This window comes from Suricata suricatta, chromosome 8, assembly GCF_006229205.1.
Source record: "Suricata suricatta isolate VVHF042 chromosome 8, meerkat_22Aug2017_6uvM2_HiC, whole genome shotgun sequence".
Classification (NCBI taxonomy): Eukaryota; Metazoa; Chordata; class Mammalia; order Carnivora; family Herpestidae; genus Suricata; species Suricata suricatta.
The window spans coordinates 75,519,377-75,546,158 of record NC_043707.1 but is presented as its reverse complement, the minus strand read 5'-3'; the positions used below and the strand labels follow the sequence as shown (position 1 = coordinate 75,546,158).

The 26,782-nt window shown below is 34.6% G+C and overlaps 1 protein-coding gene across 4 annotated transcripts in view; it reads left to right on the top strand.

Moving 5' to 3' along the window:
- The first annotated feature begins 23 nt into the window (after positions 1-23).
- ADGRL2 (adhesion G protein-coupled receptor L2) overlaps positions 24-26,782 on the top strand; it is a 177,343-nt gene continuing 150,584 nt past the window's right edge. For all 4 annotated transcript variants that reach the window (XM_029948233.1, XM_029948232.1, XM_029948231.1 and 1 more), the window contains exon 1: positions 24-99. The gene's annotated coding sequence lies outside the window, so the exon portion shown is untranslated. The remainder of the gene's footprint in view (positions 100-26,782) is intronic.

The following is a 26,782-nucleotide window of genomic DNA, read 5'->3' as shown; positions in this document are numbered from 1 at the left end:
CGGCCCTCCCCGGCCGGGGTGGCCGCTGCCTTCTGCTTCTCTCTCCGCGGGCCCCCCCGCGCCAGACGGCCCGCCCCCGGGGCGCGCTCGCAGACCGAGGTAAGAGCCGCGGGAGCGAACAATGTGCCTCTGTGCCGGGCTTCGGAGACCTGTTTGCTTTGCGCCCCCTGCCCGGGGCTGGATGCTGGAGGTGGAGGGAGCCGCGGGTGCGTTGGGGCTCGGCTGTTTGTTGATGTTCGGCCGGGCGGAGGGGGAGACTCGCGCTCGCTCTTGCTACTCCCACCCTCCCCCCACCTCCTCTCCTCGGAAATCGATACGCAGAACTCCAGTCCCGTCCAGCCAGCTTCTTTTCTCAGGGAGCTGTTGCAACGCTGTCTAGGCTTCAGTCTGTTTGCAGGGGGCGTCAGGGGAGTAGGACTGGGTTATGCGTTTTTTGACTTTCTGAAAGCTTGGGTCGGGAGGTGCTGCTCGCCCTTTTACAGCCCGTCTGGGTAGGGGGATGTGGGGCGCGCTCTCGGCCGGGCCGCTCTGCTTGGGGTGCGCGGCCCAGTCCCCCCCGCCGCCCCGCCCGCCTGCAGACCTGTCCCGGGCCGTGAGTGGAGCGGGCAGGCCGGGCGCCAGGAGCGAGCCCGGGGGAAGTAGGCGGTGGGGGGAGGGCTTGGGTGAGTTGTTGCGGGGTGGTGTTTCTTCTCGTCGGTGGTTAGGTGGTGTGGAGAGGCGAGGATGACAGCAAAGCGCAGCCAGATGTGGCCTGGCCGGCGCGGGGGCTGGCAACGATTAGGGGCGGCCCCGCGGGGTGGGCGGGTGGCGGGGCCCGGCACCCGGAGGGCCCTGGGGAGAGCGGAGAGCCTCCCGGACCCGCGGTGAGAGGGCAGCAGCGGGCCGTGCTGGGCCTGCGGGAGGAGTTGCCGGCTGTGGGGCCCCTGGGGCGGCTGTGAAGCTGGGAACCTGGGGAAGCTTCGCTTGTAGGATGGGGGTGCCGAGTGGGGATCCTCTGGGAGGAAGAGGCGTGGGAGGAGCGCGAGGAAAGGGGAGACCCCCGGGCTAATCGAGCGTGGACTCCTTGATTGGCTGGGGCGACCCGACCCCTCTGGTAGGGAGGCGAGGGCGGGCGAAGCGACAAAAGCGTCCTAGCCGTGGGGAGGCACGCTGGCAGGACTCCTTCGCTTGGGATCTGTAAAGTTTGTTCCTTTCGCCAAACTGCGGGGCTGGGGTTAGGGGAAATCGCTGGAAGCTTTACTTTGTGCCCAAAGTGACGCTGATCGGAGGTTAAGGAACGTAGGTCTTTCGTGTATGTTTTCTTTTCTTTTTTTTCTCTTTTTTTTTTAAGCCTCCGTTCACTCTGTTCTCTAAAAGCATACTCGGAGGGACAGGTCCTGCGGTGTTCGTCTTCTTTCCTGGTCTTCTACGGACTCCTCCCCCCTCATCCTTTCCCCCGGCCCGGGCCCTCTCATTCCGTTCTTCCTGATGCAAACTGTGTTGTCTCGGATTCAGACCGAGGAAATGTTTTCCTCCTGTTTTCTTGAAAGGTGTCAGGCTGCTTAGCAGCTCCTCCAAGCAGCCTGGGAGCGTCTGAGCTGCAGCCACCAACCATATGGTTTCCGTTACAGAGGCCGAGTTCTAAGGCACTCTCCTCCCCGCCCCCGCCCCAATTCTTAAATTTTCTTCTGCAGCCTTTACAGTTTGTGTACTTCTCTCTTCCCCTTTCCAGAGGCGTACATTTAACGGACGCTGTTGGTTCATTCATTTCCCTTGTCAGTGTTTGTGTCTGGGACGGGCCCCACCGAGTTTGCTTTTTGCTCAAGTATTGCACAATGAAGAAAAGTCACATCCGTTTGGTAAATAATTGACTGTTGGGATGTGCCTTGCTAAATCAAGTTTGATCTTGGACAAACCTTTAAAAGATGGTTACTAAAGGGACACTATGTGTCCATAGCAGAAATAATCGTTTGTGTAAGCGTCTTAAGCAGCATTCCTGATTGTTTTGGGGACTCTTGACCTAGGTAGAAGGTAACTTTGAAACTTTAGATTTAGCCTCTTTATAATACTTGGAAAACCTTCCAGAAGAAAATCTACTTCTGTTCAGGTGTGTTGTGGAACTTTTTGTTGTCCCTCCCTGCACTCTCCAGGAAATTTATGCATGATAGAGAGAATACTGCAGAACAAATGTTCTGTTGTTTAGTTCCTTCAGACATTCCGATTCTCTCCTTTTGTTGCTTGCCTCTAAAAGAGGTGCCATTTCACATCATTCTGCACAAATTGTTTGAATTAATGCAAGTGTGAATTCTTACCGTTTGAAGGGGACTATTAGCATATCAAAGGTTTCTTAGCTTCAGCTCAATTGAGAAAACTTCAGCCTGTCTTCCATTTGCTTCCAAGCAGAGGCCCAAAGGGCAATGAGAATTGTAAAGGGTAAAAATAGGGAGGTGGATTCAGGCTGTGTTTCTGAACTTTCACTGTTTTGTAATTATGTGAGCGAAAAACATTGTCTATTGCTGTGGAGCCCTTGCAAATGGCAAGACAATTATTTTCTATTGATAAATGGTTTGTTCCTAGAAAAAGGGTGACCTTTTATTTTATGATAGTCACTGTTGCCTATCTTTTGGGGTCCCTTCAGTGGAAGAGAGTGAGAAAGCTTTTCCTTCTAACTTAATACTTTTCTAGGGCCTGCACTTTGTTATATTAGTAAAATGGGAAAGAAAGGCTTTTAATGAGTCTATAAAACAATAGAGATCTTGTGTTAAAGGGATACTCATTTTTACACCTACGAAACTTATTTTTCACATACTTGCTAATAAGTGAAGGGGAAAAATCAGTGGAGGGTTTGAATATTAAAAACGTAGCATGAACTTTGTTAATGCAACTTCTACACAAGTGTAAATTTGAAAAAGGGTTCTAGGTAATACTCAGTTTGTGAATTCTGTTTATATAGAGGTAATTCTTTTTGAATATTGTTTTGTCTCAAAAGTTTTGTATTTTGGCAAACACTGTAAACTCAAGAATTCAGTTTAAAGTTGGCTTATTTTTCTTAATATTTGTAGTATACTGGTTAATGGTTTTTTACATTTGCAGAGAGGTATGTTCTTTGGATTTCTTTTAACAACTCAATATCCGTGAGTGAAGAAATGAGAACAAGTACTTGGGTCATTTGGGTCATTTTATGGCAAGCAGATGGGTCAAGGGAGAACTTTTTTCATCAACTTCTAGGGAAGTGTGGGTTTTATTTAGTTAGCTTAAGATTTCCTAAAGCCTAGTTTTAAGATAAAGATGAACCTAGGAGAAGGTTTTGGAGCCCATATTTATTATAGTTTTATCTTTGATGGTTGATTGACTCTGAACATGAATTTATATTCTTTCATTGGATAGGGGCTTTTTAAGAAAATTAATAATGTTCTGAACTCCTTGGTCTTATTCTAATAGTGAAAATTAACTCTGATAAACAATGTTGGAGGGGAAAGTATCATCAATTGCCTAACTTTTTAGGTTTTAGTTTAATAAAATACTTGATTCAGATTAAAATAAGGTGGTTTTTTTAGTGGCACTCAAATTGTGTATCATTCCCCTGAAATCACTTTATGATAGTTTATTTATCTGGTCCCTTCCGTTGTCTAAGAAGTACTTTGGAGGTAAAAATGCCCACATTGATGTAATTGCTATTATTGCACTTAAGTTGCTGTTAACTAGTCTGTTTTGAATGCAGAGTGGTATAAAGAAAACATTATCCTTTAGAGCTATTAGTGATAATCTAAAAATTGTCTTGAAAACATGCTCTTCATTTTATATGATGGTGACCCTGAATTCAGCAAATCTCTAAAGGTGTAAAGTGCAGTGAAAAGATTTTTCAACATTTCAATGACAAAATTGGACTACTTAGAGAAAAATTAATGTGTTGTGGAAGCACTTCAGCTGCCATTTTCAATCATTGTGGGTTACTGTGCGTTGGCAACAGAAAATGAATTTAGAAATGCAGATAGCGCTGGGAGCAGGTAGTTGGGCAAATCAGAATATTGAATCATTGGAGGGGTAGAACAAACCAATCCCTACTGGTTTTGACTTGAGAATTTCCAATAAATACAATTTTTTCAGGCTTCTGACTCTGCTTTGTTAATGGACTAACATCAAAGCAGACAACAAGACTTCCAAATGTTATAAAAACTAATATTAAATACACGGGTCTCCCATGGAAGTAGCACTACAAGTCTTAAGGCAAGCTGTTGGAGTTTTTATTGCTGCAATTTTCACAATCAGCAGAAACGTTAACACCAAGCTTTTGGGCGGTCCCTTTCTTAGAGTAAGCAAGAGGAGAGCTTTAAAACCAAGGTTTCCTTAAGGTTAGATCTTTATTTGATCATTATTGAAGGTTTCTGTGTTTTATTAAAAAAATCAAAAATAGTATTTTAATGTCGTAAGTAATGTAGGAATATGAGCGAAGATTGAGAAGTTGGGAAGGTCAGGAGGTAACCGGAAATCTGTACACCATAGTAATAAAATGTTACTGCTTTATTTTCTATCAAAATATTTATTTGACCTAACTTTTGTGGATAAATACTCAAACCACACTTAGTTTATTGACAGATGTAGTATGAGATGAGGAGAGCGTTACAGTGTACTCTAAGGTCTGGGCTATGCACACTATACCTACCTGAGAGAAATCGGTTCTTGTTTTAAAAAGAACCCTTGCCACTTGCCCAATTGCTGATATCTAGGAACACAGATTAACTGTATTTAGATTAGGAATGAAATACAGTTTTGGAAATTTGAAGAATTCAGTGATTGAAGAATTCAAATGGATTGCTATTTTTATGAAAAATCTCCTCAAAGACTGTATACTCTGCCTCTTCATGTACACCGCACCCGATCCTGAGTCTTGAAGGAGAGGTACACATTTGATATGTCTGCTTTTCTGCAGAAAAGGCTCACGTAAAATTAAAGGGAAGTTATTTTCAAGCTAGTACAATTTAAAAATAAAGTGCATGATTATGAAGAAAGGTTCATCAGATTATTTGCAAAAATACCTAAAAAATTTTGCAAACAAATGGTTTTGATCAAGCATTAAAAATAGCAACTTTAGCTTCTAGACCTCAAGAGGCCTTGAAATCCTGTTTATGTTTTGGTCATATCATTTCCTAAGGTAATTTGCTTAAATATTAGTTCACATTGCCTAAAAAGATAACAGTTGGGTAACTATTTTCAAAAAAGCGTAGAATATTCCTATTTTAAACATAGATTAAAATCATAGCTTAGTTAACTTCTCTCTTCTATATAACACTAATTAGTTTATAGCCCCACCTAAATATTCATCTCTTCAAATAATTCTTGATTGAAGGTTGAAAGGTTGAAAAGTATTTAATCACCCCGATTACTGTAATTAGACTTGATGTTATCAGAAAAATTGAGACTGTTCTCTGAAATCCTTTTGCCAGTCAACATTGGCCAAGTGGTGATTTTTTTTTTAATGCTTTAAGAAAAGCGCTTAAGAAATGGATTGTTTAACACAGAGATAGTTAATGATTGGAATTTGGGAATTAGGATCCTAAAACGATGACATTTTTCTTGACCTAGGTGTGAATAACTTGTAAAGGAGGCACTATATAACTGGGTCTGGAATTCCTGAATTTTTTTCAGGACTTTAATGTGGTAGTTTGACTTGAGTATATAGGTTTTGTTAAGTGTATGTAATAAACTTCGAAGATCTGTTAATGCTATGTTGATGTAAGTAGATATTTTGTAAGTGGATCATTGTGTCATAAGAAAAGGTCTTAATCAACCAAAAACACTTTAAAATAATCTTTTTTGGTCATTTATCTGATGGACTAAAAACTTCCTAGTATATTCTAATGAAATGATTTTTTAAATGTTCTGAAGAAAAAAAATCTCCCACATTTTGACAATAAAAATTATTATTAAAAAGGTAGATCGAATAAAGGAGCCTAGTGCTTAATACCTGCAAGTAAAGTGCAGCTTACAGCAAAATGCTGTTGATTGGTTTGAAGTACAGAGCAAGTTTAAATACAATTTGTTTAATTACAACAAAAATGCAGTTTTATGAAGCAATATAGTTTGTCTTCGTAGAGACTGTTATGCATTGTGTAGTGGTAAGTAAAATCCCATCACAGTTGTATAAATTTGTTCAATTACCAGAACGGCTAAAAGAAAAAAAAATCAATTTACGTTGAAAAGCAACAGAAATTAGATTACCTTGGTTAGTAGGAACTTGCCAGCAATGTCTAAATTGCTTAATAATATCAAAAGCTACCATGTTTCACAGTGTAAGGATATTGGCGCCTGTTTTAAAATGCATATATCTTGTTTACTTGGTGACTTTAGTTACATGAACATTTTTTTTCTTTTTGCTTTCCATTTTTGTTTTTATGGAAGGTATTAAATGATGTAGAAGGAACTGTTTCCTCTTGCATCTTCTGTTTTGTTTTAAAAATTTGTCTTTTTTTTAGTTGCTTTTATGGATTTCTAGAATTTGTAATCAGCTGATCTTTCGGAAGAGTGTAATGAAATATCCGATTCTTTAGGAATCTAAAGAAACTCAGTCCATCAGTATGAATAGCTAGGTTATTATCAGCAACAAAACACATTTTAGAAATTTTTACCACTGACTCTAGAATTATAACGAATTTTAAGTCTAAATTCTTGTAGCAATAAGGTGGCATGGGATTCATCCTAGCGGCGAGCCGGGCACCTGTTTTATTACCACCTTGATTCATCCTGGCACCCAGAGGTCCTGAAGTGCGAGAACAGGCACAACTGTGCGCAGGGCCACCCGGCTGTTTTTAGGTCATGAAGTCAACTTCCTGGAATTTCTGGGGAAACCAGTTGAAAAGGGAGGACAAATGTCACTTTAAATAGAGATGTTTAAATCAGATTTCTGCCTGAGGGTAAAATTTAGGTCTGTTTTAGCCCGGATGTAATGTCTCCCTCTACAGAGCACAGCATTAATCACTACCTGACAAGAAAACCTATGCTGAGCAAAACGGGCCCCTGTTGGTCTTGTCATTGATTTTTCCAATCTGTGAGGAGTACGTTCTAAACATTAAAATTCATGCACAGGGATTACACCTTAAACTCTGAATTTCAGTATTGAAATTAGTTGTCTTAAAATAAGCCTATCTAAAGCAAAAAAAAAAAAAAAAACAAAAAAACCCAACCCCAAAAAACAAACAAACAAACAAAAAATCCTGAAAAAACAAAACCAGAAATGCAAATAAAACTTTGGGAGATTTTTTAAAAGGATAGATTCAGTATCTTAATAAAAATAGAAAAAAAATAAAAAGCAGACAGGTTAAGCTGAAGTTAACATTCTGAAATAATGACCAAATTTTAATTCTGTTTAAGATGCATTAAATAACTTCAAAAATGTTGTTTTTTTCTGCTGTTGTTTTTTAATCTGATAGGAAAAGAAACAGATAGAAATGAATTGTGAGGTCTTGGCCAGAGAGATTAAAAAGGTTGAAAAGGTGGTTAACTTTAGACCTCTGTCAGTTCAAAGGAATATTATTTTGCTAGAACAATACCAGATACAACCATGTATCTTTTTCTAGATGAATAATAATATTTTAGCTATTGTAGTAGTGAAAAATGCACCATGAAGTTCCTCATAAGTGAAAAAGGGTTAGTTTTTCTTTTCCAGTTATTAGATAATACTCTTTAATTTCTTTCTTGATCAAATGTATATACACATGTACATACATAAGCATGGAGTTTATATTCTTTTCCTTTGTATATATCAACATTTATTGACAGTTATTGGCTAAGAACTACTCTAAATGTAAGTTTAAAATGTAAAACATAAATGATTAAAATGTATTTATACTGATTTTGAAAATGGTAGGACTTAACTATTTTGTTTTCAAAACTGTTTGCCTCCTTTAGATCATGAAATGGTTGGACTACCCACACTTTGCCTCATTTTGTAGGTATTTTTACATCAGCCCAGGCCTCAAACAGATTATTGCCTTGGATTTAGATGACAGAATAATCTAACCCCAATTACTGTCAAAAATGGTTTTTGGCTGCGTGGGGGAGGTGGTGAGCTAGGTGACCTTGCTTTTGACTAATGCTTTCTTGGGTAGAGGATAGTAAATAGTGTCCATAAAGAGAGCAAAAGAGATTTCTATTTTGTTTATAAGGTAGGTTCTAATTTTAAAACATTTATTCTTAAAATAGAATACTGTTACAGCAGTTCTTCATGTGATGAGTGAATCATTACAAGATTTTAGATAAGGTCTTTAGTTGATACATTTCTGTTTTATGTAGATTATATTTACTTAATCAATTCTCAACTGCAATTAACATTAAAAACCTGTCAAAAATGATTTTCCCTGGGTCTTTACTTTGAAGCAACGTATTTCTGTTTGGAATTACTGTTTTTCTTATTTCATTGGTACTTTCCACAGAGAAATTTTATTCCTCTGCCTTGAAAGCCTATCATTTTTTTACTGTTTATTACTATGGTTATTGATTAGAACTTACAGAACGTATTTTTACACAATATTTTCTCCACTCATCTTTGTGTTCTTAATCTTGAGATGCTTATGATGTGTTTTAATTCTTCAAATTCCTGGCTTTCCTGTGGGTATTGTCCAAGACAGTTTGGGAAACATTAATTTTGGTGATATAAGCTTATACATTTGCATCCCAGTGTGGTGCATATTTTTGTAGAATTTGACAAAGGCTTAATGTATTAAATGAAGAATTGATGCAATTTATGTATTTTGTTATCCATTTTAAAAAAGATGGACGTAATTCAAAACACTTCATTTTGCTCTATATGCCTCCACAAATAAAAATTTTACTAGAATTATGATGTCTGAGACCTTTCACTCTCACTAAGGACATTTAACTGTTTCTGTCCTTTCAAAATTCCGTGAATGTCATGAGAAAGATTAACTGGATAGCCCTGTAGATCAGTAATAGTGATGTCTCCCCCACTTTCGTTTTTTTTCTGCTGCAAATGTTGTGATACCCATCATCTTGCTGGAAGTCACTTTTCATATTATCACTGGTTTTAAACTAGGTCTGCATATTTAAAAATATAAGTGAAAAAATTATATTTTTCTCTTAAGTAAAAAAAAAACTCACTACAAATGCAGCTTATTATACGTTGCCTTTCCCTTTAACCTTGTTTTCTTTGTTTAGGTCAAAAAGAAATTTAACTGATATTTCTGTATGTTTAGCATGAAAGCATATCTTTTATAATTTATATTTAATAAGGATCTAGTTTAAAAAAACATTTTGTAAGTCTGTCAGTTCATTTATAGAGATCTCAGACTGAATGCTTCAAATATCTAGTTACTGCTTGTACTGCCTGTTAGGTTATAAAGGGGGTGTGTACTTGTTTGAAGAGAGAAATCAGGGGGACAGCAAATGGTCCAACAATTATTATTTGGAAATGCACTGCCCCCAAGACTTTGAAACCACTCTTAACTTTGCCTTTTTCCCGGTCCCTTGGCAGAGATGCACCTTATCTCTATATACCCAGAGAAAGGAGTATGGTAAGGAGGAGACTGTGTAAACAGAAACCCAAAACATTCTGAAAAAAATATATCTAATAGAAGGGCTATCTATGGAAGGAATATATAATGGATTTGTATTTTGCAAACCAAGTCAGTTTTTCTTTTTATATTGAATTAATGAAAAACAATATATTTTTTCAGAAGTAAATTCTTCCAGGTTTAAGTTTTAGAATTATTCTAAATAAGAAAAATGTAGTAGTTAACTGCATTTATTTAAGATTCAGCTTTTATCTTTTAATGGGAGTCAATCCTAAAATACCACCTTTGACTGTTTACTTTGGGATCAGAAGATGCCTCAGATAAACGTGTCGAACCGCTTTGTTTTGGGTGGTCTATCATTTCAGGCTACTGCAGTGTAAGCAAGGTAATGTTTTCTTTCCCTTGAAATACATTTTATAAGAGTGGCTCTTGGGTGACTTTGAAAAGTTTGTGTATCCTGCCTTCTCAAGCTGCATTCTTAGACAAGCTGAAGGACAAGAATAGTCATGTTGAACCACAAAATTTCAGAAGCAGTTATTTTAATCAGATAATTGGTAAGGAGGAGATGCTCGATAATAAGATTTTTCTACAATGGTGACCTGCATCAGTACCAGGCAACGGCTACAGGTTTCAGATATTTTTGCTAACCCTTGTTATTACCTGCAGAGGGAGCTTGCATATGAGATAAAATAATCAAGGCAGTATCAGTTGGTACTGTTTTTTTGAAAATTGTATTTTTTAACATATTTAAAATTTTTGCTTAAGAAAAATTGTTCCAAGGAAAGTATTTGAGATTAGCCAGATTTATAGTGAAATTTAATATACTAAATGTCTAAGTATTTATCATTTCCTATATTCACAGATTACAAATATTCTTTTTACCTTTGCTTATTTAGTAGAAATTTGAAAGGTAACAAAGATAATGAATCAGATTCATTTTTGAGGTGATAACTGTTTTTATGATTGGCTGAAGCTCTGGATGACCATAGAAGGGGGTCTTATATAAATATCTAATAATTGTTGGAAGAGACATCTGGAGTTTTTAGAAAATTTTCCAAATTAACGTAAAATGTCATAAAGTGATCACTGACCAGTAGTAGTAAATTATATTCTTCTACATTTAATTAGGAGATCAAATTAAATGAGTTGTCTATGTTATTTTCTAAAACAAAAGTGATGACTTTGGATTAATGACTTTTACCTGCAATAATGGACCGATTAGTGCAGTGACACTTAACAGAGAAACTACCAGTAAGCACCTAATATCACATGGTTTAGAAAATTGCTGACTAACTTGGGAAAAATGAGTGCAGGCAAGATAGATAGTACTTAATTAAAAAAACGGAATTATATTTATGAACATCATGTCCGCTAAATCTCTAAGAAATTGTAAGTCAGATACTCAAATACTTGAGAATTTTGCGATCAGGTGTTTGGTAATCAGGGTGAGTCAAATGCCTTTAGTGGAATTTGGTTCTTTCAGTGAACGCAGTTTTTCATATCATATGCGTAATTGAGCCAGAAATTTTAAGGATAGGGTAGAATATTAAATTATGCTAAAAATGAACCTTTTTATTTTTACGTTTTAGTATAAAATGTTATTTCAGAATTTGCTTGTTGGGGAAAAAAAGAAATGTTATCCTTTTATGCATCCTTGAAAAGAAATGTAATAGTTCTTTTTCCCAGTAGTTTGCCAATGAATGATATGACAAGTAAAAATATTTATTTTGTATTTTAAGAGGCTTTATTTCTTAATGACATTCATTGTTAGGGACTTACTGTGTTATTAGCTAAGCTTTACTAATGTGAGAAGTCAGGTTGTTACTGTTACACAGAAAGACCCTCTAAGCAAGGAAACTGTTGTCTAATAAAGAGATTTATGGTACTGGCATGGGCTTTTATAGAAGTATTAACCTCTCAGCGTGGTCATGTATTATCTTAACAAGTCTGTGCTACGTTTTTGCAGAGCATTTTCATACCAGGGTAAGGATATTAGCAACAGCAATTACACTTCAATAGGATTATGATGGTATGTTTTTACAAAAGTATACAAATGCCCTTATTCCATAGTATTATTGATAGGCATCCTGTACTGCCAACTTCATTATCTTAAATAAAATGATAACAAAGATGTCTTACCATTGTTGGTGCTAAATAGGATAGGCACCAGCAGATGGAATCTGATATTACACTTCATTACCCTTTTCCCTCAAATATCACACCTCCCTTCACAGAGAGGTAAGGGTTACTAGAGAATTCATTCCAGGAAAATTGTTACGTGAGGAACAGTAACTGTCACAGAGTGCATAACTTCTGTGAGGTTCTTGGAAAGGCACAGCTAGGGTAAGTTCTACTGGTTTTGTCTCAGATTTGGAGGTAAACTATAGAGTGATTTTTAAAGTAGTGAAATTTGAATCTGTTGCAAAGCAAATGTGTTATTGAAAGGTTAATTTGTGATTGTAAAAGTATTATTGGTATTATACTAGTGATATTAATGACAGGGATGTTAATTGGCAACGAATGCCTGTCGGTTTAAAATAGCCCTGACGTTCTTTGTAAATTAGCAGAGAAATCAAGTATTCTTGAGTGAATAACAAAACATTGATTATGATTAATATCCTTGACTCATTTGTATAGTTGTTGTGTAAGTGTGTATGTATTAAATTGTTTCTGCATCTGTTTGAGTAGATCGGCTCTTTAAAAAATAAGCTTTTTTATGAGTAGAATATAATATGAAAAATAATTCTCCAAATAAGGGTAGTATGTGTTATGAACATAGATTTGAAATAATCTTTTTTATATATACATTTTATAAAAATGGACGTTTCTATTAAAACACCTGCTATGTTTTATTCTCTTTGAACCCAGAGTCAAATATTTTAACATGTTAACGTTTCAAATGGAAGTTAACAAAACTTGTGAAAAACCCTAAAGAATATTCATTCAAAATTTCTGTGTACCTATATGAAGACTCTGGAATTCAGAACTGTGAATCTGCATGTTTTAAACTGTGTTGGAAAAAACCAAAAACAATTTTATATTGCCTTATTACTAGAACTTAAAAACAAATGCCTTCATTTCAATTATAAAAATAGATCAACAATATTACTTTTGCTTTTATATTTTTCAAAAGCATAGATTTCATCAAATTGAAATCTAACAAAGGTTTAAAAGACTACATTTTATTATGTACGCTTTTTATGATTTTATAGCTTTCACAGGCTATTGCCAGTTCAAAGCTTCACTGAAGATTGAAAATGTTAAAATCTTAGTATAACAAATTTCCATTCATTTTAAAAAAGAATAAATTATAAGATAGCACATTTTTTCTCCAGTAATGCCTGGATTGTATTATCTTTTTATAAAAATAAACACATCACTTCAGGAAATAAAAACATTGATGCTTTCTATTCAAAGATGATTTTGTCTTACGTTTATATGATTTTCATAATTTAATATACATTTAAACAGCCTTTCCTGAGATTTATAATTAAGGAAAAGAAAGGCTATTTACTCATTGAATATTTATGTAATGTTTTCAAAAATTTTGTTTATATTCAGTGCTCTTTAAATCAGAATATTGATTTGAAAGGCATTTTTGTTTTGACCAAATACATTCAAAGCAGAAAAGTAGTTGTTAGTACTCATATCAGAGGCTTGAAATAAAAATTTAGGTTCAAGGAAATAGCTTAGTCCAGTATTTTATTACTTTTCAGAGCATTGTAAGAGATGCTTTGTTATATGTTAGTAGTAATTACTGGCCCGTAGTAGCTGTTGGCAGATACAAAAATAAGTACCTGAGACTTTGAAATTATTCAAATTGCATCTCAAGAAAATCTTTGTTTTAGCTCATTGCTACATGGGATTCAGATAACAGCTGCACTACATTAAGGTATTTAATAATACGTTCTAAAAGCACTTTTCTATGTTTGAACTCTTCATACATGATTAGTGCTTATAAACTATTTCATTGAATTATGGTGACCTAGAATTATAATGAACATGATGGTCAAACTTAACTTGTATGTTTGCGTATTTTAATAATGTAGTCACTCTCTCTCAATATTTGTTTTATTTGTTTGCTTGTTTGTTTTTTAAACTAATTTTCTTGTGTTACTAATATGTTAAGAAATGCTTAAGTTCTCCTGGTGTTTCAGCCTGACACCTATAATTGCTTTCAGTACATGAGAAAAGATAATTTCCTAAAGCCTTTATTATTCAGTCAATAATATTACAGGATTAAAAAATTAGGGAACAAATCTTAAGAATCGTAGAATTCACATTTTCTAGAGTTGGATTAAAAACATTGAGAATTGGTTTTTAATAGTTTAAAAGTATTCCTTAAAAATGAGAATAAGAACTCCTTAGACCAATGCTAAATTGAATGGCCTTTAGTACCAGTGTTGCTTGCGTATTTGAAGAATATTGAGACTCTTGTAGACTCCGGACTCTAGTAGCCTCATTCTCTATATTGCCTGATAAATCTGTAAAAATCAAGAACAGTACCAAGAAGCTTGCAGTTTAATCACCACAGTGTTAAATTTTAATTGAAAATAAACTAAAATATAGGCTTAATTTGTTAGCTTACTTTCTTAAAATTGATTTTGCCTGTTTATGAAGAATAAATCACTAATTCCTATGTATTTATAAAATTATGACCAGATTTTTTTGTACTTAAGAACATGTTTTCAGTGTTTCATATATTGCTTTATAATATTTTTTTGTATTTCCTCTAATAGAATGTTTTCTTCCTTAATATTTGATAAAATTCATTTCTGAATTAATGGCTATAGGCCTTATTTCTCTCTCTTAAAAGAATTAAATCACACATTTTTAAAAATTGACTTCCCAAGTAAGATGCTGTCTGACCTCTGAAAAGGAGCAAAGTATCAATTTAGTGATTAGTATCAATGTATAAGTTTTTGATTTAATGTGGAATCATAAGATGGCGGTCTTCAGATTGTTTCCATATGACTTAATATGTATTAAGCTCTCCATAATTTTAAAAAAAAGGATATTTGCCATGCCTTTGTGTTTCGCATTATTTAACATTGGTTACATATTCTCTTAATGTTTGGTCTGATCATCTGTTATTCATATGAGTCGTTTTTTTTTATACTTGCTTACTTTTTTTCTACCTGCAAAATAAAAACCTTATTCCATGTACGTTTTTTCTCAAAGAAAATATAGAAGATTTTCACTGAAGCATCCTAAAATGACAGTTTGAAAAATTTATATTTATTGCCATTCTGTAATTAAATTTGTGTTAATAAATAAAGTGGTTTTAAAAGAAAAAAGTTTGTATATGAAAAAGGACTTGTGTGGGCAACTATGTAGCACAATTTATGTTTTTGATTGGCCTGCCATTCTACTTTGCTCATTTATATTTGTTTCAACCAAAATATGTTAAGGCAAGTATATGTATACGTTCTTGGCCAAGGATTCAGGGTTGCCTTGGCTGATCTCATTTTTTGGCTGAAGTTTAGGCGCTGTTATCTTAACTTAAAAATGATTGCATCATGTGTAAGACCTAAATATCTATTAATTTTCTCTCATTCTTTACTTTTAGAAGCTAAGAGTTAAATAAACTTTGATGATAGTTTTACTCTTTTAATTTGTTGATATTATATCTATGGCATAAGAGAGATTTTAAAAAAAGGGAAAGGTACATGCAGCCCTCTTTCTTATATAAGGGTATGTGTTTAGGTAAGGAACTGTGACATGTATCAGTAATTCAAGTAGTTGGAAAGTCAAACTAAATGTATTAGGAAGGATTCCCGGAAACAATATATAATTTTAGCTAAATAGTTAAAATTTTCATTAACACTGCTTATAAAGGTTCACTTTTGGACAGAATCAACAATTATACCATTCTGAATTTCTAAAGTTCCGCTTATCTATCTGAAAATTAATTTCTTACTTACTGAACCGACTTTTTAATGCTGAGTACTCTAATTAAAGCTTCAATATTTTACATCATTTTAACATACAATCAAAAATTGATGAAATTGAAGTATTTAACATCCAAGTTAAATTTTTTTGAAATTACCTCTCATGGTAGTATAGAAACAGCTTTAACGGTAGGACTTAAGTCCATTTTTTTAACTATTGCAAGATTTTCAATCTATTCAGATTGAAAAATATTTTAGCGAACAATTCAATGCAAATTAAAAGCTTCCTATCTTTAGTAGTGAGCTTCATTTATATATACTTTGAGTTTTATTGGTTTTACCCTACAGATAAAATAATTGAAAAGCATAATTTTGGTTTAATATATGTAAATATTACAAATTTTTAAAAAATTCAAAATTGTTTTATAATTCTAAATATAGTAACGAGAATTTTATTTTATCTTTCAGAATATAGTGCATTTGGTGTATTAGTGGAAAGACCAATGTTTCCATTTTTGGAAATGTATTTAAGACTGTATCGGTCTAATCAAACCTCCTTAAGCCAATGTTTCATTTATAGGGACGTTTATAGGGTACAGCTAAGATTATAAAGGTAAATTCGATGAAGTAAATCTTAATATTTGGCAGGCATGTAACCCTTCTATGTTGTCCAATTTAGTTTTTCTCAAGCCAGAGCAATTCGGTTATTTCCACTCTCCTACTTCTCACTCCCAATTTTGATAAATTAAATTGTATTAAGATACACAGTACTAGAAATGTCTTATTATATAAAAATTCTTTTTAATTCCAATTAAAATAAAAGTCAAATCCAAATTCTCTTTCGAAGAATCTGGTATTTCGTATGTGGGTCCATTCTCTTAAATACATTATGCTCCTGTAGTGCAGAGCAATCATTCTTGACCATGTAGCATGTGTGTAAGTGACAGGTGAGTGCTTGGATTTACTTTAATAACTCACAGTATTTATAATGCTTTGGATTTTGCTTTCAAGATGTTATTTTTGGTTTCCTGCAATGCCACGGAGGTTATTACGGCAGCACATGTGGTTTTAAACATGTGAGAATTTCTAGTACCTAGTTTGCCAAGATTGCCAGACCAGAAGTATGCATTTGCTTGAAATGGTCTTAAAGTCTGTGTTTTACAATATCAATTGTGTTTTATCCTTTATAAGAACAGTTTCATCTATAAATTCATTTTGTCTAGTTATCCATTAACTTCTGGGCTTTAATTTTATTCTCTTAAGATCAGCAGCCATTTATTAAGGCCCTGCCTGGAAAAATGTGCTGTATAAGGACTGCTCTCTAAGAGGTATTTATAATCTGTGAGAGAAAAAGACATTTCCACAAATAATTATAATATAAGGTGCTCTATAGTGACATGCCAAAGTGAAGCATAGAGGAAAAGCTGTAGAAAATAGGGTAGGCGGAGTGAATTCAAAATGAGTACTATGGAAAAAAGATACTTCATTTAGGTAGATCTTAAGGCAGAGGATGATTTCGGCAGATGCAGGCTCTTGGAGAGGAGGATAGGTCAGAGGTAAAGGCTCTAGGAAACCAAGGAAGAAATACGGGGCCTTAAGGAGAATGTGTATGGAAGGTATGAATTACATAGCAAATGGAAGGAGATGAAAATGAGATGTTAGTTTGGGACATGATTGTAAAGAACCTACTGTGCTAAAATTAGACTTTGCAAAAAAGGCGTTAATATTGTTGATTAAGTTATATTTAATTGCTAACTCTCAAGGTGACAAAGAATAAATTAGAGTGGGGAAATAATGGAGGAAATAGAATCTATTTAGAAGATGCAAGACGATGACCATAGACAGATGGGAAGACTTTTGTAATGTGGTAGAATTTGGTAATGGATTAAATGTGAGGTAGAGGAAGAGCTAGGAATCAAATCTAGGCTCTGGACTTCACTCATTCCTGCCATTTGCTTGTTTGAGAGCAAGGGAGAAGGAATGAGCCCATTTTCCTGCCCATACTTTGAGATGCGTGCATTATGCCTAAACAATACCAGTGGTCCAAAAGTAGTGCTTCAAGTTGATATGCATAATTCTGATGGATATTTGTGAAAAAATAACTTTGCATCCTTTACAGATGTTTCTAAAAATATTGAATATATATCTATATATGTTTTAAATAATACTCGTGCTTCAAGTTAAAAGTTTTATTATGTGGATTTGAGGCTATAAGGTTTAGGTTTTCGGTTTGTTGGTTTGTATTTCAAGTGAAGTTTCTTACAAGGTAAGGCTATAAAAGTTAGCTATTATAATCAGGTTAGAGAGAAATTTTTTATTTTGTGAAAGAATATTTTTCTCATGATTAGACCTGTTGAGGTATATATAATTTCTTTGTCGAGGGTCATTTTAGAAACATTCTTAGCAACTCTTAATTTGATATTCTTGGGTTTCATTAGATACAAACCTTATTTTTTTTTTTTGGAAAGCTTAGGGGTTTCTATCCCCTCAAAGGTTTTTTGTTTTTGTAATTTATTGCAATTTTTGTTTTTATTGTGGATTTCTCTTTTGTTATTATGAACTTATATGTTCTGTTGGTACCTAGGAAATTTCTTACTTGTTGTTAAGAATAATGAAATCATTTCCTCACTACCATTTCAATTCTTTAGACCCAGCAATAACTTTTAGGTCTTATAGGTGGTTAACTATGGGTGACAAGGCTGAACAACAACCAGACACACCTGTCACACCTGTCATCAGTTATTAACCCAGAGTAGGCTTTCAATATATTTTTGAATAAGCAGTTATCATATATTATAATGAAAATCACAATAAATTGGGCTAGAACGTAACAAGTTTCAGATTCTTCTCATGGACAGAAGATAGAAAATGGTAATAATAAAAGATGGTACTGATTTTTCAGTGGTATCAAAGTATTCTTCCATATGATAGAGAATAGTGTGATGCAGTTATCATAGAGGTTAATAGAGCTTCATAAATGGAAAGCTCTCAGTAAATGCTTATTATTAATTACCTTTATTGATATGGATTAAATTTGGTTCACACTGGTTCGTATATTTAAGTGGCTCATGTTATTTGGCATACATTTTTACTCTTTAGATTTTTAAAAAATTTTTTCTTATTTTTCTTGGGAGTTTCTCTCTTCCTACTTTTTTAAAGTTCTGCTTAGGGTTTTCTATTTCTGTTGCTATCTTCTTTAGGCCATAAATTAGCAATTGATCTGATTTGCGTTTATCAAAATTGGTGTTCTGACACTGAAAACAAGAAATGTTGATGCCTCCCCATCTATCTGAAAAATATCTGCTTACACTTTTACTGTGTGACCAGTAAATTGATCAATAATTTTCTTCATTTTACTTTTTATAATCTGATGTTTGATTTAATTGCCATATGGAAAACATGCAAATAGGATTTTTTTTTTTGTAGTTCTTCTCCCTGACCTACAGTTACAGCTCAGAATCCCTGCCCCCAGATCATCACAAAGATTAGGATCCTCCCATATATTAACAGTTTTAAAAGGAAGTCAGTAGAGGATACTTGTCAGAACTGTGTCCTGGTATGAAGGCTGACTTCTTTTTTCTACTGGTTGATCAGTTATGCTGAAGATAGATTTGCATAAGGTAATCAACAGGAAATAAAGGGAGGCTAATTAAGTGTGGGTGTTGATATAGTAGTATGAATTTTGCATGTTGTTGTTAGCTGGTAAAGGAAACCATTAAAATTAATAGAAATGTTTAAAAAGACATTTTAATGGTCATAAGATAAAATATTTCAAGAAAAATTGTAATTGTGACAAAATATTTTAACAAGTCTATGTTGTAACCATCTAGTCACATAGCAAACTATGAAAAAATAGTATGTCATATCTCACTTAAGCTTTTGTTAAAGGTATCTTAAAATTTGTCATTTGAAACATTTTCTGGTATGTAAGGAGCCATTCTTCCACAGTTCCTTTTCTCAGTGGGATCATGGGTGATTACTTTCATCTTTTAGTTATGAAATGATCATTTTTTTGGGGTGGTGGTAGTGGTTGTCTATCGTCCAAAATATCTTCTAGTGATTAACACTAAAATCTGATTAAAATCTCATTGTGTTCTTGCATTTACAGCAGAAGACTACTAAAAATTGCATTACATGAAACCGAATAATAACAATGGCTTGATTTAAAGTATTAATAAGATCTAAATTTGCACATCGTAGATGTAGGGTTTCAAGATTTTAATTTAGTGAAGTGCCAGAACAATTTCGTGTATTTAGTTTGATGAGTGTTATGTGAGAAGTGCATCTTCCCAAATTAGGACAGACGTATATATTATACAATTCACAGAGTCTAGTTATTAAAACCTGTTAAATTTCATATTTAATATTCAGATAGCATTCTGCAAACGAGCTGCTTAGGTTTGTTATCATTGTTTGATTCGTATATTAAAGTCGATTAAATTGCAAATGCTGGTCTGACAAAGGGTGGACAGTTAGAAATTGGAAGTAGGTATGGCTTTTCAACAGCCTCAGTAAAACATAAATACCAAAGAGTAATAATCTACAGTGCTGCATTCTTTCTAGGCAATACCAGATACCTTAATTGCACTGTAGGGCTGAAGTGTAATTCCCAGTATGAAATCTACAGTCTTTTCATCTAGAGGTGAGGTATAGGCACACAAATTGGTGTTGAATTGGAGGGCTGATGTCAGTCGCATATTTTGGAGGAGAAAAGAGACGTGGATTTTAATCTTTCCATTCTTTGTTTGGAATGGTGGTAAAGTGTGTTGTACCTATGTGTTGCCCTCTATTTTAAAACTTTCTTTAACTTTTTAAAGAGAACTTTGACTGATGGAAATAGTATTTTCTCCAAACCCAAAATATCACCAGGTAAATGTGTAGCTGTGGAAGCCTATTTTGTCAAAAAAAAAAAAAAAAGTTTTGCAGAAAAATTTTTTCTTCTATTTTTAGTGTACTTTGAAAATGTCCATTTTTAAAAAAATTTATCCAGTCTTGTTTTTATTTAAAAGCAAATTTATCAGGCATACCTAACATAGTTTTTATATAACTTTATATTTTGTGCTTAAAATATTTAAAATTACAAATTGTTTTCATAGACTCCATTAAATTTTTAAGTATTTTATTTTATTATTCACTAATTTTTAACGGTAGGCTTCACACCTAGGATGAAGACCTGTGTGGGGCTTGAACTCAAGGACTGTAAGATCAGGACCTGAGCTGAGATCAAGAGTTGGATGTTTAACTTACTGAACCACTCAGGCATGCCAAATTTTCAAGTATTTTAAAGAAAAACTTTGTCAAGGGATTATTTTAATGAGGTTTGGTTAGAGCTGAGTGCTAGGTTTAGTTTCCCACTAACTGTGACCTTCCTACTTCACTTTTATAATGAGGAGGTTCAATTTATTTGGCTTCTATAAGTGCTAAAAACGAGAAGGTATTTTATGCCAAACAATGGTAAATTAAACTTTCTGGAAAACATTCATTTTTATTTTGTCTTAAATAGGCATTCTCAATATTTAATTAAACATTTAATTTAAAAATGTGTGTAGAGAAAAATCCTTGAAAATTCCTATTCTAGGAGCTCTTAACGTTTGTTTCTACTTAAAAAAAAATATGTTCCTTTCACACTTCAGTTTCTGAATCCCGTTCACTTTCCTTTATCCTTTCCACCATTCATGTTATTTACTTCACATCAGTGGTTCAGTATATTCATTCATAGCTTTCTCCTTTCTTCTTTGTTTTTCCTTTCTTTCTGTTAAAAACATTATGTGCTACTTGCCAAGCGTTACGTATGGCTGCCTAGCACTGAGGTTATAGATGGGAAAGCCATGGGTTCTGTTTTCAGTTAGTTCACAGTAACTTGAAATAATACTTTAGATACTTTTTGATACAGCACATTGTACTATGGTCACAAATGGCAATTCTCTTTTGATGTGTATAGTGAGGATTAGGGGAAGAAGGGAATTAGTATGTCCAGTGATGGGCCTCAACTGAATATTGGAAAAAGAATAGTAGTTGGCCAAGAAAACAGGTTTCAGTGGGGTTTCCAGACACAAGGAACATCATAAGTATGATAGGAAAAGGAATCTTTTAGAGGAAGAACAGGAAATAAATGAAGGATGATCATTTTGAATCTTAGATGTTTGCTAAAAAAGGAAATCATTAAAAGTGATAATTTCTAAGGATGCCTGGGTGGCTCAGTTGATTGAGTGTCAGACTTCGGTTCATGAGCTCATGGTTCATGAGTTCTGGCCCTGCATCAGGCTCGCTGCTGTCAGTGCAAAGCCTCTTTCAGATTATCTGTCTTGTTCTCTCTTTCTGCCCCTCCCCTGCTCATGTTCTCTCTCTCAAAAATAAATAAACATAAAAAAATAATTTCCAGGGATGTCTGGGTGTCTCAGTTGGTTGAGCCTCAGACTCTTGATTTTGGGTTTCTGAGATCAAGTCCCATGTTGAGCCCCACGTTTCTCTCTCCTGTCTTTGCCCCTCCTCCTACTTGCACTCTCTCCTCTCTCTCTCTCTCTCTCTCTCTCTCTGGCTCAGAATAAATAAACATTTAAAGAAATGATAATTTCCAGAAATTTGTTTAATTTATTATATATTCACTATATTAAGCACCAAGATATACCGATACATATCAGATTCAATTGAAGTGATAGGCAAAAGCTGTGGTTCGCAAAGAGCACTTACTTTTCTTAATCACATTAATGTAATTTGTAGTCATTTGTGCCTGTGTCTCTTTTGCTTATTTTGTGCATTTTGCAGTACTAGCCTCAGTGCCTTGAACAAAGTATGAATATTGGGAATTTATTGGTTTGGTTTGAAGAGACTTTTATTGAAGAAAGATAAATATTGAAAATTTGGACAAAAGAGATTTTAAAAATAGTTTAAAAGCTGAACTGAAGAGGAGTCCTAAGGTGGCTCAGGGTCATCTGCCGTACAAATGATACAGATGGTGACCCGAGGAATCTGGAAGGAAAGGGTTTTTAACTTTGAGGTGGTCAGGTTGGCTTTGTGATTTAGGTGGCTTTTAAACATATAAAATCTGTATAAATCTCCTTGGGTGGAAAGGAGGGAAATGCTCTGTATATGGGTAACTTGGTAAAAGTCATCTTAAAAGGCATATTCAGAATTACTGAGCCAATACATTTGACAGAAGCAGAGTGTTTTGATTAAGTAGGTGTTTTTCAAATTAGATCTGTTTGGATTCTATTCCTAGTTTTGCTTTTTGCCACTTTTATTTTATTAAACTTCCCATTTATCACCCCTCCTTCAGCCCTAGTTGTAATCTCCCTATTGTTAATATAGAGATACTTGTTTTTGTTGTGATAATTGAATTATAGCGAAATCATGACATCTGTACTTATGGGAAAATATAAAAATAAGCACTTCTGCAAACTGCTTTTGTAAAGTCACAAACCTAAGTGTTTTCTTTGTCTTATGAAATGATCACTGGGATCGGTTCCAGTTTTACATATTTTTATGTTGTAGAGCGAAATTAGGAAGATCAGTCCAATGGAAGTTAGCAAGCTGGATGGCGCATGAGGAATTACCTATGATTTTTGCACAAGTTAAGAGAGAAGGGGTTAGGGCCTTGGGAATAACAGTGAGAGAAGATTTGGACATTTCAGAGAGAGTCAGATTCAACAGTGAGTGAATGTGTACCGCCTTAAATTGAAGCACACTTTGTAGTTACAGAAATTTACCATGAGTAGGGCTACCGAGGATTTTTGGTTTTAAAAACTATTAAAAGACCGAGTTCATTTCATTTGCAGTTATTTATCCAAGCATGCACACTTGAACACATTTAGTAAGTTTGGTTCAAAAAATTTCTGTTACTTCACAAGGAATGCAATTGTTTTCTTCTACCATTTCATACTAATGTATTTCTTTATTGTTGTAAGTCACCAATTGAAGGGTACATGTATAATTCATGCTCAATCAGTGTATTGGTCTAGAGGTTTTTTAGGAGACTAATAATGGAGTAGAGGCTTCTTTAATACATATGACTACATAAAACATTATTAATGTTAACAGATGTTGCACTTTAATCCCCTAGAATGATTGTTTGGTACCAGCAGGAGATATATTAAGCCTGAATTGTGTGAAATTGTGTGTGCATAAGCTGCTACTTAGATTGTAAAAATGCTATTGAAAACTGTTAAAAAGTTTTAGCTATAATTGGCAGAGAAGTATTAACTGTGCTAAAAGAAGTATGTGTGTACAGTTGGCCCATGCGCCTTAACCTTTTTATCATTTATCTTCTTGTATTAATGTCACTGAATTATTAATTCAGGAGGCAGAGTGGGAAGGGTGAAGGCACCATTTAAATGTGTGGCAAATTTATCCTTATCGCCAGAGACATGAAAAAAGTCATTTTGTGTTATCTGTGAAATGGAAAGGACATTTTAAATTTTCATTTACAGTAATCCACTTCACTTCCAGTAAAACACCTAGATTATTACTACCATAATATAATGCTCTTATTAAAAATTTGTAACCTTCTCCACTCTTTTGTCTTATATATAATATTGATAGAAAAGTTTAGCCTTCATGTATCTTAATGTGATACCTATTAATTGTAGCTGAAGAATGTTATTCTTCTGGTATGTTATAGCATGACTATTCAATTTTAAGAAACATTCGATTGCAGAAAATAAAAATATTTACTGCTTTAGTAGCATTCAAGATAGTTTGGGTGGGGAGAACCTAGATATAGGCAACTGGAAAGCTGTAAAAACACTTATGTTCTAAAAGAAATGTGTGCATTTATTGTGCCTTCATAACTTTTTTGAAATAGGATGGGTGACTTTGGCCTTGTAGAATTTTTAGCTTTCTAGCAGAAATTCAGCAAATTAGAATTTAGCAGTTTCCTGTTGAGTACAGTGTGGAACCGGGATATATCCAGTATTTTATATGGGTGAGTAACAATGGTGACAGATTTCAGGAGTCTGAAGCCACTTTTACCAACAGCTATTTGAAAACATCATGCTAATGGTAGAATACCTCAGGGGACTTGTCCAAACCTCATTACTTTTCAGTCTTCCATTACTTACTGTTTTGATTGGTTTTACATTCTCTCCTGCCAAACAGAGTAGCAAGACAGGTTACTCTGGTAATGTCTTTATTTTCTTTTCCGGAGTTTCTCCCCAGACACTGTAAGCTGTACATATGGCTTTGTTAGACACACACAGTGAAACACTAATTTGTTTTGGTCTGTATAATGTTGCTTTGTTTTATTTTTCCCATTCCAGCATGGTTAATTTACCTTTACATTAACATTTAAATTAATTTCGTAAAATAACAGTCTAAAATTGGTTTGATTATTTTGGCAGACACTGATAGTTATTGGTCAGTTCACTACTTGACCGAACTGCATTTAGTTATCTTCATCCTATGCCAGTTCATCCGTAGCTGGCGTTGGCAAACTGTAGCTGGCTGTCTGGTTTTTGTAGTAAAGTTTATTGGCGTTCAGCCATACTCATTCATTACCCATTGTCTGTGGCAGGTTCATGCTGTAATGACAGGGTCTGTAGGGTCCTTAATGCCTAACATATTTACTGTTGGGTCATTTATAGATAAAGTTTTCTGATCCCTGCTTCGTAATATCAGTCTACACAATCCTTGTAAATTACTTGTGATCTTTCCAAACATAATGGAATATTATTGATAATATTTAGCTCACAAGATTTGAACTCACTCAGTAGTTATTATCAGTGGTAGTACAGCTTTTTGCTTTACTGTATACATATGGCCTAGCAACAAAGGATATATTTTCCTCAAAGTTCTCTGAATTGGAAAATTTTTACAAATTGCTGAAATAACTACAAAAATACATTATCCTTTTACCAAATGAGAGTATTGGCAAGTAATTCAAGCTTCCACTCAGTTTTTCTCAGCTTGTTATAACCGACGTTTCTTTTTAAGCGTCGTTCTTTTCTTACCACTTTAATATTATTTGAAATTTTAATAGAGGCTATAAAGTTATATTTTAAAGTTGCAAATCCCTTTTCTAAAAACCACCTTTTCTAAACCCCTGCTCCATGATTGAGTAGTTAAGACATACTAACACATTAAACTTTTGATGTATTTTAATTTTTAATACATATTTTGCTATAATTTTTTATACTTAACATCCATTGAGAATAACTCAGTTCATTACTATTTCTTAATAGTTTGTCCATGATTGTTTATCTTGCCTTCTCACCTAAGTCTCCTAATGCTGTTGAGAGGAGTCAGCCATACCAACTATGCAGAATCTAACTACAGAAGTAGGAGTCAGTCCTGTTCTTTCACTTAGACTACAACTTTATTTCTAATGTTGTTCATTAATTTACCTTCAGAAATAATTGATACATTCCCTAAAACACAATAAAATGCTGTTATCTTGGGTTTTTCGTATAGACACAGATTGATACGGTTTAAACATAGGGCTTGATGGGAAGCACACCTGGCTAAGGCACAAGAACTTACTCTTTTTGGAAGAGGTCCCTGATGCCATCCTGCTTTTTGATCATGTGTAGTTTCCCAGTGAAGTTGGAGTGTGAAATACGTAAGCTGCATAAGTCTCAGCTTATTAATATTATGACTGCCACTGTAATAATGCTGTTATACATTTGAAACCTGTTTAGTTTCAAAAATATTTTTCTGAAATAGCAACTCCTTTAGAAGTAATTTAAAAAAATTTTTAATGTTTATTTTCGGGGGAGGGGCAGAGAGAGAGAGGGAAACACAGAATTGGAGGCAGGCTCCAGACTCTGAGCCGTCAGCACAGAGCCTGACGCAGGGCTGGAACCCATGAAACGTGAGATCATGACCTGAGCCAAAGTCAGACGTTTAACCAACTGAGCCACCCAGGTGCCCCTAGTTGTAATGTTTTAAAATGTGAATTATTAGAATAATTGCTGAGCCATGTTTTGGTAGAAGGGACAAGTCTTTAGTGAAACATATTGCAGTAGCCCCTAAAAATCTTTATGATAATTTAAGATGGCATCAGGATCATAAACGTGTAATTGGAATAATTGGGAAAATAGCGAAATAGTAGATTTATTGTGCATTCCTCTGCTCAAGTTGCTGAACTCGAGGATGACATATGTGTGGATTGTCCCAACCCTTGTGGCGATGGGCTAAGGAAGGATTTCAGAATATACCCCTGATCTCAGTTTTGGAATTTCCATCCAGATAATACTGGTCGATCTAAGTACACATCTCAAGGGAGCCACAGGTCTAGAAACTGCTTTTATTTCTCTTTTCTCTCATTATTTTGGTATGAAATACACTTAATGCCATTGAGTTTTGGGGGAGTGTAGCAATTATTAGTACTTATTTTGGATCTTAGTCATTTTCTTCTGTTTTTTACAAATATTTATTTAAGTAATCTCTGCA